We start from the raw sequence: 12,954 nt of genomic DNA, 5'->3' as shown, positions 1-12,954 counted from the left end.
TCAATATTTCTATGCAATAGAATGTCACACAGAATTAAAAAGGGAACCAAATAAACAACAACAAAAAAAGCACAATAAAGCCAACAGAAATCTGACATATTTTGGCATATAACAAACAACATTAAAAACCATTACTGGCATTATATTCAAATAACTGAACTTGGCAAACCCAGATATAATCCCTACAAAATGAAAAAAAAAAAAAACTGAAATAATTTTATATCAGCAATAAAGCAATTTTACACTTAAAAATACTGGGAAAAGTATGAATTGGTGGGATCATGAAGTGTTATGAAGGGCTAGAAATCAGATTTTCCCTCAAAAAGAGACAGTCTGGTAGAAAGCAATATCAGTTTCAAAAGTGACTGAAAAAAACTCAAAAATGCTTGTACAATCAGGTAGCAAACAGCTCCCACAGAAAGCTAATTCCACTCACTGATTCATTTGTAATTCCAACCTCCTCTTATTCTTTTGGTTTAGGGTTTTTTTTTTCAGTAGTTTAGTCATTAACCATGCTTTAGCACTTGGTGGTGTTAGCTAGAGAAAATATAACTTGGTTAATTTTCTGGCACTTGTGATTTTTCTGCAGGCTTGAAACCCTTCAACAGACTTCCCAATGTGCAGAAACCTTTCAAGAAACAAAATGGGTCTATTATGGAATTATATCAAATAGCTGCTTGCAATTTCATTTGGTGTAGACATGAAAACTCAAGAAACACCACTGGATTGACTGAATCTTGCTTTGAAGTAAGTTATTTATTTCAACCTAAAGCTCAAAAAAGTATTCATGGTGTACAAGACCGAGATGAACAAAAGCAGTGAATAGGAACTGTATAAAAGCTCTTCACATCAAACTGTAATTTATAGGTCACTGTCTGTAACTTATTTTCAATCGTCTTCTCAGTAAATTATTAGTTATTTTCAGTTATAGAAAAGCAATCTTAAATTCACAATTAGTTTCTGTCATTCCTCAGATATAATACTGAAAGTATTTTAAAGGAAATTTTGCAATGATACACCACAAATAAGGGATTACCTGGAAGTTAGACAATAACTTGCTCAATTATCAGATGGATATTGCTAGAGGAAAATCCACTGTGGCCAGGATGAGGTTGCCATAGCTCCAGGTTATACCAGGTTCAACCAGCAGGAAGACTGACACCAACACAGGCACACAGAGCACACATACCACAGGATCACAGAAGCACAGACTATGCTGAGTCAGGAGGTACCCACAAAGACCACTGAGCCCAACTCCTTGACCTGCAGACGCCCGTCCTTAAAACTGGTGCACCACATCCCAGGTACATGGGTACCAGGCAGACCCCCAGAGCACTCACATGAACCCCTCACTGTTCCCAGCAGCAAACCCTCTCTGCTCTCACCCTTGGAGGCACATGGAGTGGTCTGTTGGGATCTCCCACGGGGATGGAGCTGAGCATACCCTGGCTGAACATTATTTGATGCCTCCTGGAATTGTCTCTCTGAACTCTCCCGTGGGTGTCTATATGAGCTTGTCTCATCTAACCTAACATGTGGGTTCAAAGGTGACTCAATTAATCCACTCTGCAGAAGAGTAAGAATCTCACAAGTCGGTGTGAAAGGTCAAAGTTAGGCGAGTGAATTAGGATCCAGTGTTACATTTTCTATGGATAAATGCACATTTTTTCTAAAGTCTTTGGTCTAAGAGGTTCACCCAATATGATGGAAAATTCTCATATATTGACATAAAATTAATCACAAAATTCATCATTCCTGTGTTAAGTATCCTGTGTTAAGATACTTATCCTGTGTTAATTATCATGTGAAGAGACCACAATTTTAAAAAAAGGATTGAATTTTTCTCACAACACTTCTTTTTCATGAGGCTTTATTCTGACTAAATGCTGATTATTTTTCTATGCATATCTATATATATATATATATTTAGCTACATTTTGACAAAATAAATTCCAGCAAATTCCTTCATTAAAAATACTAGTCTATAAAATGTCAAAATTTTTCACTAAAGAGTTGTGAGATTCTGTTATTAATGGTATTGAAATAACTATTTTATTTTAAATTAGAAAGAGATATATTTCATTAAAATAATATTTCCTGCAAATTAGTAACTACAGGGCTTCTGTTTTTACAGCTCATTAAAATTTGCTGAAGTCACTTCCTAGAATTTTGCCTAAATGGTTTCTTAGGAATTACACTTAGGAATTACCTAGAAATGTCTTTTTCTTATAACATATACAAACCAATGACAAAACATTAGCAGTGAAAGTGGTTATTATGATGTTTTATCTTCTACTGCATGTCATCCACAGTTAAATAGATGCCTATCATTTAATTGCTACATTTGAAATATATTTGCACCTGTTCATATCCTCCACATGAGTATTTCACACTTTTTACATCTTTATGTGAATGTGTAAGATATTACAGTTTTATGCCTTTATAATTCATGGGGTTTGAGGGCTTCCAGTATTTTAATCAAAACACTTTTCTTGCAAAATGTACGAGCTCAAAAATAAAGCATTTTACTCAGAGTTTATAAAAACCCCAAAGTTTAAGATTTTTCATATAATTTAATTTACAACTTATACAGCAAAATTTTTAGTCTATAAAACCAATAACATCTATCAGATGAGTTATTTATATAATAACAATGTCACAAATTTTCTTATTAATGATAAATTATTTTCATTCTCTTCTTGCAATGGTACACTGTTTGGCTTTTACTTCTGGGACACGTTGCCAAGTCTGTTTCTGTATGTGTCATTTGTCTCTATGATGTGTAGCCCCTTCCCTGTTCCTTACCCTTTTTTGTCATCTATTCTTTCTGTCCTGGCTTTGACTAGGATAGTTTTCTTCTTGGTATCTGGTACCTGTGTTTTGGATTTATCATAAGAATAGTGCTGATAGCAAAACAATGCTTCAGCTATTGTTAAGTAGTGCTTACTCTAAGTCAAGAACTTTTCAGGTTGCCATGCTCTGGCAGTGAGCAGGTACGCAAGAAGCCAGGAGCAAACAAAGCCAGGACATCTGACTCAAACTGGCCAAAAAGATAGTGCATCCTGTAAGGCATCATGACCAGTCTCTAAACTGGAGGGATTTGGCTGAGAGCCACTAATTGCTGCTCAGGGATTGGCTGAGCATTGGTCAGTGCTTGATGAGCAATTTAATGTGAATCACTTAATGTTCCTCAGTTTAATTTTTTACTCCTCTATCTCTCTCTTTCATTATTATGATTAGTATTATTATTTTATTATTTTAATGATTATTACACTTTATTTCAGTTATTAAGCTGTTCCTATCTCAAACCACAAGTTTTTACCTTTTCTTCTAGTTTTCTTTCCCATCCCACAGGGGAAGGGAGGGGGGTGAGTGAGCAGTAGTGTGGTACTTGCTTGTTGGCTGGGGTTAAACCACAACACTTACAAGTCAAATTACCAAATTGAACATGAAGTATTAGTGACAACATGTGTATTTAGTTTTGAAAGCAGGTTTTTCTCTTTCATGAATATAGAAAAATTATCTAAGGAAAACTCAACTCTTTTTAAAATCAAATTGGTCTAATAAAGCTATTGCCTCTCTGTGAGAAGTTAATATGGTTTATGTCTTTAAATCAAACCTACAACGCTATTTTATTGAGAAAAGCAACTTATACTCTTGCAGTATGAAGGTCACACATACATAAACTATAGCTGTCATATGTAAGAAGCCGAAACGTTCATAGACATAAGATGATTTATCTATATATATGCATCACAATTTTTGAAGATTTCCAAGTATTATACTTTGCATCCTCTACCAGACTATTGTAAAACCCTGACATTATATCAATTCTTCTATCTTGAAGAAAGTTCCTCTTGGCACAGTTTTGTGTTTTGGGGATTTTTTAAGACCCTAAAACATTCTGTAGGCCTGATTGGGATAGATTAGTGCATAGAGAAGGTGGTTGATCAGTTTGGGTTGGGATTGACTTTTCTAGATAAGACGAAATTACAAAAAATTCAATATTGTTAGAAGGATTTGTTTCATAAAAAAAGCTATGCAGATTACTCAGTCTGCATTTTCTTTAAAGCTGCTTTTACACAACTACATTTTCAAAAACAATCAAAATATTACCAATTTTGTGAAAATCAGACACTTTTGAGGAACCAGGTGCTCAGTTAAAGTCTCTATCTTCATTAAAATAGCAATACAGCATAGTTAGCTCAGGTTGGCAGAAGTCACGTGGGAGAAGACAGATTTCCATCTGGAAGAAACTCTAAAATAACTCTGAAATTAGCATGTTCTGACAATCCAATTTAAAAACTTGTAGGTTGTAATTATGACATTAGACATAAGGAATCTTAAGATAAAAAGAACAGATTTTAAAAGTAAAATCTGAAGTATTAAAGAATTTAATTACGTTAAGTATTCAAAATCTGAAAGGAGAGAAAGAAAATTTTTTTTTTTTTTTTAATCCATAGTGTGACAGAATGTAAAGCCTGTCTGCCAAAAGAGATGTTGAACTAGAAATACTGCATAGGAGCACAGAAAATCCAGCAGGATTAGAGAAGTTTCAGTCCCTTTGTTCTTGGCTCTGGTGAGGTTGCATCTTGAGTATTTTATTTTATTTTATTTAGTTTTGTGCCACTCATAATAACAAAGATATTGAGGTGCTGGAGCAAGTCCGGAGAAGTGCAACAGAGCTGGTGAAGGGTCTGGAGCACAGGTCTGATGAAGAGCAGCTTAGGGAGCTGTGGCTGCTTAGCCTGGAGAAAAGGAGGCTCAGGGGACACCTAATCACTCTCTACAGCTGCCTGAAAGGAGGCAGTAGCGAGGTAGGGGTCGACCTTTTCTCCAAGGTAACAACTGACAGGATTAGAGGAAATGGCTTCAAGTTGCACTGGGGAGGTTTAGACTGGATATTAGGAAAACATTCTTCACTAAAAGCACAGTCAAGCAGTGACCAGCCTGCCCAGGGAAGTGGTAGACTCACTACCCTGTAGTCGTTTAAAGCACGTGTAGCTCCAGTGCTTAGGGACACTGTTTCTTGGTGGACTCGGAAGTGTTGATTTAGCAGTTGCACTTAATGATCTTATAGGTCTTTTCCAACCTAAAATCTTTTGTGGTTCTATGAAGAGAAAACAATGCTCCATACATTCATAAAAATGAAAATAAATCAAGAACTGCAAGATTTCTTTTTTATTTATTTTTAATAAGAGTATGCTATAGTGCAGTTGTGGTAATTTTCTTTCAATGTTACAAGCAGGCAATGCATTCTTAGATGAAGTTGAGCATTGTCTTCCTTAACTATAATAGTGTTAAATTCCTTCTGAATAATACATGGGTTTATAGTGTCTTGAGATATAGCTAAAAATTAATGTATGATTGTGGTTTAATCCATGAGGCACCTAAACAGCACAGAGATGTTTTCTTACCCTTCTTCTCCTGTTGGATGAGGAGAGAATTGGACAAAAAGTAAAATTCATTAGTTGAAATAATGACAGTTTAATGAGATAAAATAATATATATAATAATATATAGTAATAAAATATAATTAGAATATAAGTAAGATACAGTAATAATAATAGAATTAGAATATAAAAAGCTTCTGAATGTTGAGAAACACATTCAGTGCTGGTAGCTCAGTGTGCAGCTGCTGTGTGAGCTGCAGGTTGAGCTCTGGATGCCTGGAACCTGAGACGAGGCCGTGAGCTGGTGCCAAAACTTTGGCACGAGGACTTGTGGAGATGAACACTCAGAGGCAGACACAGCAAGAGCTGAGGACTCAGCTGGAAGACCCCAGGTTTCACCACACACAGACTGAGGGTATGAAAGCTCAGGGAGTCCTCTGTTTAGGGTCTCTCCTCAAAGGCACCAGCTTGAGATGTTATTCTCTTTTTGAATGGGAGTTAAATTATTTTAAGGATCCAGATGTCTGAGATTCTGCTCTGTGAATCCTGGGGTTGAGCTGGTAAGACAGTGCCTGCGGAGCTGCTTGCTGTGAAGGCTCTTTGGTCCTAGCTCATGTGGTGTGAGTGTGATTGCCACAATGACTCCTGTATGGTCAGACATGAAACTTTCCCTAACAGTGATGTACAATGCAACTGCTCACTGCCAGCTGACTGATGCCCAGACAGTTCCTTGCCCCCAGTTTATAATCTGAGCATGATGCCTAAGGGTATGGAATATCCCTTTGGCTGGATCAGGCCTTTTGTCTATGTCGCCTCCCAACTTCTGGTGCATCCCTTTTCCTCCAGTATCCTCAGTGACCTGGACAATATAAGAGACAGAAGAGACACCAGCCTCACTGTGGGATAGTGAGCTGTGTGGGGCTGAACTATTATCAGGGTAAATCATAGCAACTGTGTTCCCCACTCTGCTTCAGAGTACTCTATGAGACATCTTGAAAGCTTACAGGCTCCATGCTCTCAGGTACTCCCACCCCTCCTCACTGACTAATGAAGGGTTTTAGAAAGGACAGCACTGATACTCTCAGCCAGGTACCAAACTACTTGACAGTATGTGCTCTCTTCCTGTGCTGAATGGAGAAGGAGAGGCATCACCTTTAAAAAATTATAAGAGATTTCAAATTTTCACACCAGAAGATCTTATCAAGATTAGCAAACTGTGAATGACATGACTACGCCTCCAAAAGTGGAATGAAATTGCAGCCAAGGGCTTTTGGCAAATTACAATTAATGGTGATGATTTGAATGGATCTATTTATTATTTTTGTCACTGAAAAAATTAATTTTAGTATCAGACTCTGTGACCTTGACCCACAGATGATTCCAGAGGAAGTGAAATAATCAGGTTAATTTATTTTTGTCCTAGTTCATGTCCCAAGTACGTATTTTAATTGAAATCTGCTAGATGAGTCAGTAACGTAAAAGTTAATTAATTTCTTACAATATCTGATCAAAATCCACCTAGAGCAAAAATGCAAACTAACACCTAAAATCATTCCTCAAATTATAGCAAATCCAGTATGTATCAGATCAAGACATAAAGATCGCCTAGAAACCTTCTGCTTCTAATCTGTACATTTTCCTCTTTTTGGTTTTTCTTCTTTCTTGCGTCAAAGCTGGCATAAATTATGCTAACGGGAACTCCTGTGTGAAGAACATGTAATGCAAAATACTTGAAGGCTTTCTTAACCTGCCAGTATAATTGCTACTATTATAAATTTACTTATCTTTTGGTTTCATATCTTTAAGTGAAATGTTACCTGAGAATGTCCATGCAGGAAAACCTGTACATTCTTTCATCTCCCAAATGTCTGGAGAAATGAAAATATATGAAAAGATAACTGCTTAAAAATTATAGTCACATATGTTCAATACTGACATCCTTTGTACAAAAAGAATTTCAGAAACTGATGTAGTCATAGTTACTGGCTACATTAGTCTGTTAATAGCAAATCCATAGAGGTTTTCCTGCAAAAGCAGTTTTCATTGGTAGAATCTGTTAGTATACAATATTTCTTAAAATAAACCACATAAAAGTCATTAATAAAAATAAATCTATGAAATGCTTCACTAGGGGTTCTAGTCTACTTCCTCTGAGGCTGGGTAACACTTTTTGACTCTAATGCCATAATTGCCATCCTTTTAATTCTGAAACAACTTTCATGATTAACATATTGGAGAATGAGATCAAATCTCTAAAATGAAAAGCTGATGCAAAACTATTGAAAAGTGCTGGAAGTTTGAGACTGGGCATAAATAAACCAGAATGTTTAGAAATGTCTGTAAAATGTCTGCTAAAATGTCTGTTACAGAACCAGACTCCACTTGAGATACCTGTGTACTTCACAGGTACAACATACAAGGAGTTATTGTCCTGAAAGGATTCATTACAAAACCTCCATCTGACTAAAGAATCACAGGGATCACTATTTAGCACTCAGTCTATATCCAAAAAGACTTCCTGTATCAGCACACAACGATATACTGGCATATTAGACAAGACTAGGAAGGAGAAGCACACAGCAGCTTTTATTCTCCATTTTTCATATTTCTGCAATATCCTGACATTTCAGAACTGATACATTCAAATATATTTTACCAACAAAGGAAAATAAATTGTGAGATTTCTAAAAATCTCTCAGTGGGAGACATTCAAACTTCTTTTTTCCTCTTCTTTGTAATAAAAATAAACTTGTCAATCACAAAATTGCCTAAGAAATTGATTTCATCATACATACTTTTGATCTGGGGAGGGGGAAGATAAGAACATTACTTGTAGAAACATAAATATTGCAAAGATGAGAAAGGAAACTTAGTTCCCAGTGTAGTGAATACTTAAAAGACAGCCTGCTACAGAGAGGTTATAATAAAAGAACACATTGTTTCTTACATGTTTGTTTTTTGGGTCTTTTCACTCAATGAATATAATAAAAGTTTATTTTCCTTTCTGTATCCATGACTTTACATAAAAATACTTTTTTTTGGTCTGCTCCCTCCAATTTATTGTTTTTCTTCTTTTCAATTCTCAAACTCCTTATCCACAGCAGGAGCTAATAAGAGTACAGATATTCTTATATTATTAAGTATCCACATTTATTTATATATTCACCTACAGTTGCAGAATTTTAAAACATTTATTAGTCTGGCTGATTTAACGCCTTAACAGTAAGCTAAAACAAATCTAAAATAATTCTACAGGATCATAAACCTTAACATTTATTTGCATTTTAATCCCAAAAGTTATTTTACACTCTTTGCTGAAGAACCGGAATCATAAATGAAAGTAATAGCATTCTTCCTAAGTTCGGTCTGTACTCTGCATGGTTTTACTCCAAATTTTAAGATATCAAGTACTTTCAAGATCACAATGTAATTATTCATCTGTAGGAGTAAGAAGAATCTGGAGTCCATTCCTGGTGCTTAATGTTTCACACCAGATGAAAGGGATGAAGTTTATCTCTAAGTACTAGCTGAAAAAACACAATAAGATTTGATATGGTTACATTGATTTATATGATAGACTAATTATTATATTTATAAATCAGAATCTATAACCAGAATTTATAATAATTTATCTAGTTTACCTTTACAGCTGAAGAAATATTTATAGCATATGTAACATAGAGATGTAGTGATCTGAGGTAGTTCCTGTGGCTGGCAAAATTCTTCAATAACTGATATTGGAAAGGTAAGAAAGTAGTTTAAGGTTTTATGTTACTTTTTACTGGATTTGGTATCTTAATTACAAAACGGGGGAAAAAAAAGATTGCCTACAATCAAGATAGCCTGTTAAATTGTGGGTTTAATTCTGGACACAGGAAGATTAATGTGTATTTTGGGGGTCCTTGCAGGATTTCGTTAAGCCATGTCTAGACCGACACATTGATCTTAGTGATCTGGAAAGTCACGTCTTATTGTGTCTTGAAAGAAAACCCAAGGCAACATATCCCATCAAACATAATATGTGGAGTAAACTGTATTCATGTAAAACCTTGTAATTAGCCCAACTATGTCACCCAACCTTTTTGATATTTTTGATGTACCTGACTTGCCTGATTTGAGTAGAATTTTTCACCTAGCTGGAAACTTATTGTCAAAGTTCCTGAAAGATCATTAGAACACAGACACCAAGACTTGGACCTTGACTTCCTAATGGACATTAATTGGGAAAAGAAATCGTGTGTAACCATTGTGAAGGTAGCAGGAAAACAAAGAGCAAGAAACAACATTGCAGAATTTGTATGAAAGCAAAAAAAAAAAAAAAATCAGCATTACATTTCAAAATGCTGAATTCATTACTCAGTATAACTTACACCTAAACACTACAGAGCATGTCATATAAATCAGACTATCACCTTGGATATGCATCACTGTGTATCTGGTACATTTATTTGCAAGATCATTCGGATGTTTTATGTTTATTAGCAGCCATCAAGCTAGATCAGTTCCCTGCACTAAAAGCCCTGTCTTCTCTCAGGGATGTCTACTGGTCACACAGAGAAATTTAAAATTACAGGTTTCACTTTCTGGAGCCAATTAAAAATACTCTGAAACCTCAGAAAACGTTTATGTTCAGACAACACCAAGGTGGAACTAAAGTGGAGTGCTCAAAGTAAAATTCAGTTAAGAAGCAAACAATTGTCTCTGCTTGCTTTTCTCCTAAAATGTGCAAAGATGGAAAACAGAACAGGAGCCTACATAAATCTGTGCCCACAAGGTGGAGAGTTTAATTACCAGACAGCTTTTAAAATTACCTTTAAATAATAGTAAGCAAAGAACAACCAAACCTCACAAAGAGGAAGATATAGTTCTAAATTATTAATATAAATATAATAATTAAATAGATATTTTGTTTTAAAAGTCTGATCTAGTATTTTCTGGCTAGTATTTAAATCTAGTATTTTCTGATACCCTTAGAGGTTGTTTCTTTTCTTAATAAGCTATTCAGGTGCTACATCTTCAGTGGGCTTGGTGCTGCAGATGCCATTCCATGCCTGCCTTATGCAGGAATGCAGTGTCATACACTGTCTCTTTTTGTGGCACCAGTGATAACATTAGCCAGAGAAACTGACTGGGGGATAATTTTCCTGATATTCAGAGAAGCAGGCTTATGAAAATGTCCTGAATGCCAGATGTCTTGATTTTTTTTTCTATTGAAGCAGCCACTGTTTTATAAAATTCTTGGTATTAAGATTTTTCCTCTTTACCATAGTTGACTGTGAAAAAAAATAACCACCCACTCAAGTCCACTGTCATATGATTCCTGCCCTAGAGAGCTCATGACCAGTGACCCTTGGTGAGCTACCTCCAGTTGCCTTCCAGATATTCCTTGTAACCATCATCTCTTCCTTTTTTAGTATTTTTGGTATGCTGCAAGATATTGATGTCAGTTGGTGCACATATAATTACTTAGTGGAATGGAGGTAGACAGAGAGAGAGGTAATAAAGCAAAATAGACAAACCAGAGTTGGTCACTCTCATTTGAAGGAAGGTCTGTAACCACATTACTCTTTTTTTTTGTGTGTATATTTTTGTGTATGACCAGGAGAAGATTGGCAGTTCATTGAGGTCAAAGTTGCTTGCCATATCAGTCTCTCCTCATGGGAAACAAAAAAGGACACCTACCTATGCTTGCAATGACTGAGCTTTTCTAAAGAAGTTACCACGAATCAGCAGGTACTTAGATAGAAATTTGTATTCTTGTCGGCTGGAGAAATATGAGACTCAAAAAAATTGCATTTGTTAGACTTAAAGAGTCTGCAGATTCCTTGTTCATTCCAACTTTATGAGTTGAAATTTTGTGCTGTGGTAATTGTTGCCTCAGTAGAGCAAGAGCAAAATTTGTAATGTCAGGCTGACTTCTCCTTTCATGGGAAGTATCCTGAGGATATTCCATTTGCCCTATTAACAGTTCTGCAGTCTGCCTTCTCATCTAAGTTAGTCACCACTTTACAATAAAACAGCAGTGACACATATTTCACATCAGTGTTGTGATACTGCTTCATTTTAGGAAGACACAGTTTTATGCAAATGCTCTTGTTACCATAAATTATGTCACCTGTTGTCTTCTAGATATTCTAAGCATCAACATCTGTTCTGTTGTTACACATTTCATTTGCAGTAGTGTATTGTGTATTCCTTCCTCCGTTAGTGACTACTTCTATTCACTTGCATTTTATGTGCATTCATTTGAGAGCTGTGGGTTGTTCTTTCATTTTTCACAGGAACAAAAGCTGTAGACTATCTCATGAGTCAGCACAAAAAAGGCTTAACTAGGCTGCTGTTCTCTGAAATTTTTCATGGTATTCCACAGTGAATCATCAGTATATTTATTAAAATAATTTTCTTCTGTTTTACAAAGGGATTTATTTCAAAGAACAGTAATTTTTTTAGCTTTCCAGCATACAGAGTCTTCTTATACACTATTTTTCTTTTCATGGTCTTGTCTAGACAATATGGTCTAACTAAGAGTTCAAAATTAACTGAGTTTCCTTAACACAATTTTTTGCAAGAACTGATGTCTGATAATTTATACCAGCTCTAAGTAGTTTTTTTTAAGTTCAATTTAAACCTGTATTTCCCTAAGTCATATTAAATTTTTTGCAATCATTTCACATACATCAACTGTCTTTGTTGATGTTGCATAAATTAATGTCTTCTTTAATTTAAAATATAGCATGACATTATTTATTTAAGTATCAGTAAAGTTCAAACTAATCCACTATTTTAGACTCTTTGTCCTAGGAAAAATAATTTGCTGCTTTTTTTAACTGCATCAAAACATTGGCATGTCATTTATAACTGGGATTGTTAAATATAAAAGACAAAAAAGCTTTGTGGCTTAAATGATTCAAGAACAATGTTTGGTTATGCAATAAAAGGATCATCTTTCTGTACATCGAAGAGTGTAGTGGTACTGGGCAGGCAAGGGTAGCCAAATAACTTAGCTGGAGAGACAAACACTGCCCTGGCCAAGAGGTCAATTGAAATTAACTAGCATGTCTGTACTTCTGTCCATCAGTACCAGAGGCAACTGTTGGAGAGCAAAGATCCAGAATCAACACGTGGATGTACTGTGTGAGATCCCAGGTCTGGAGGGAGGCAAAGTGTGTGTTTGTGTCTGTTTTTGTGTCTGTTTAGTGTGTAGGTACAGGGGCGTCTGTACCAGAAACTATGGAGGGACTGCAGCACGGGGGCACAGTGCACATTTCATCTGGGAAGACTGGGAAGCAGGAGCAACTAAGGGTCAGAACAAGTACCTGAGCTAAAGGGATCCATGTTGCACAATCTATAGATAAACATTTTCCAACGACAGTCGTCCTGATGAAGATAAGGGGAGAAGAAAGAGGATTTTTGTGCTGTGTTCATGTGAATCATTTGTGCTGCTGTCTGAGATTCGTGTGATCAGCTGGGCATTTTTGTAGGTCTGTATTGTTTGTGCCTATTTCCACACATGCCCTTTGGGAATTCATGTTCAGCCTTCTTCCTTATTTAATATGGGCTT

This window comes from Cinclus cinclus, chromosome 2 (assembly GCF_963662255.1).
Source record: "Cinclus cinclus chromosome 2, bCinCin1.1, whole genome shotgun sequence".
Classification (NCBI taxonomy): domain Eukaryota; kingdom Metazoa; phylum Chordata; class Aves; order Passeriformes; family Cinclidae; genus Cinclus; species Cinclus cinclus.
This window is presented reverse-complemented; position numbering follows the sequence as displayed.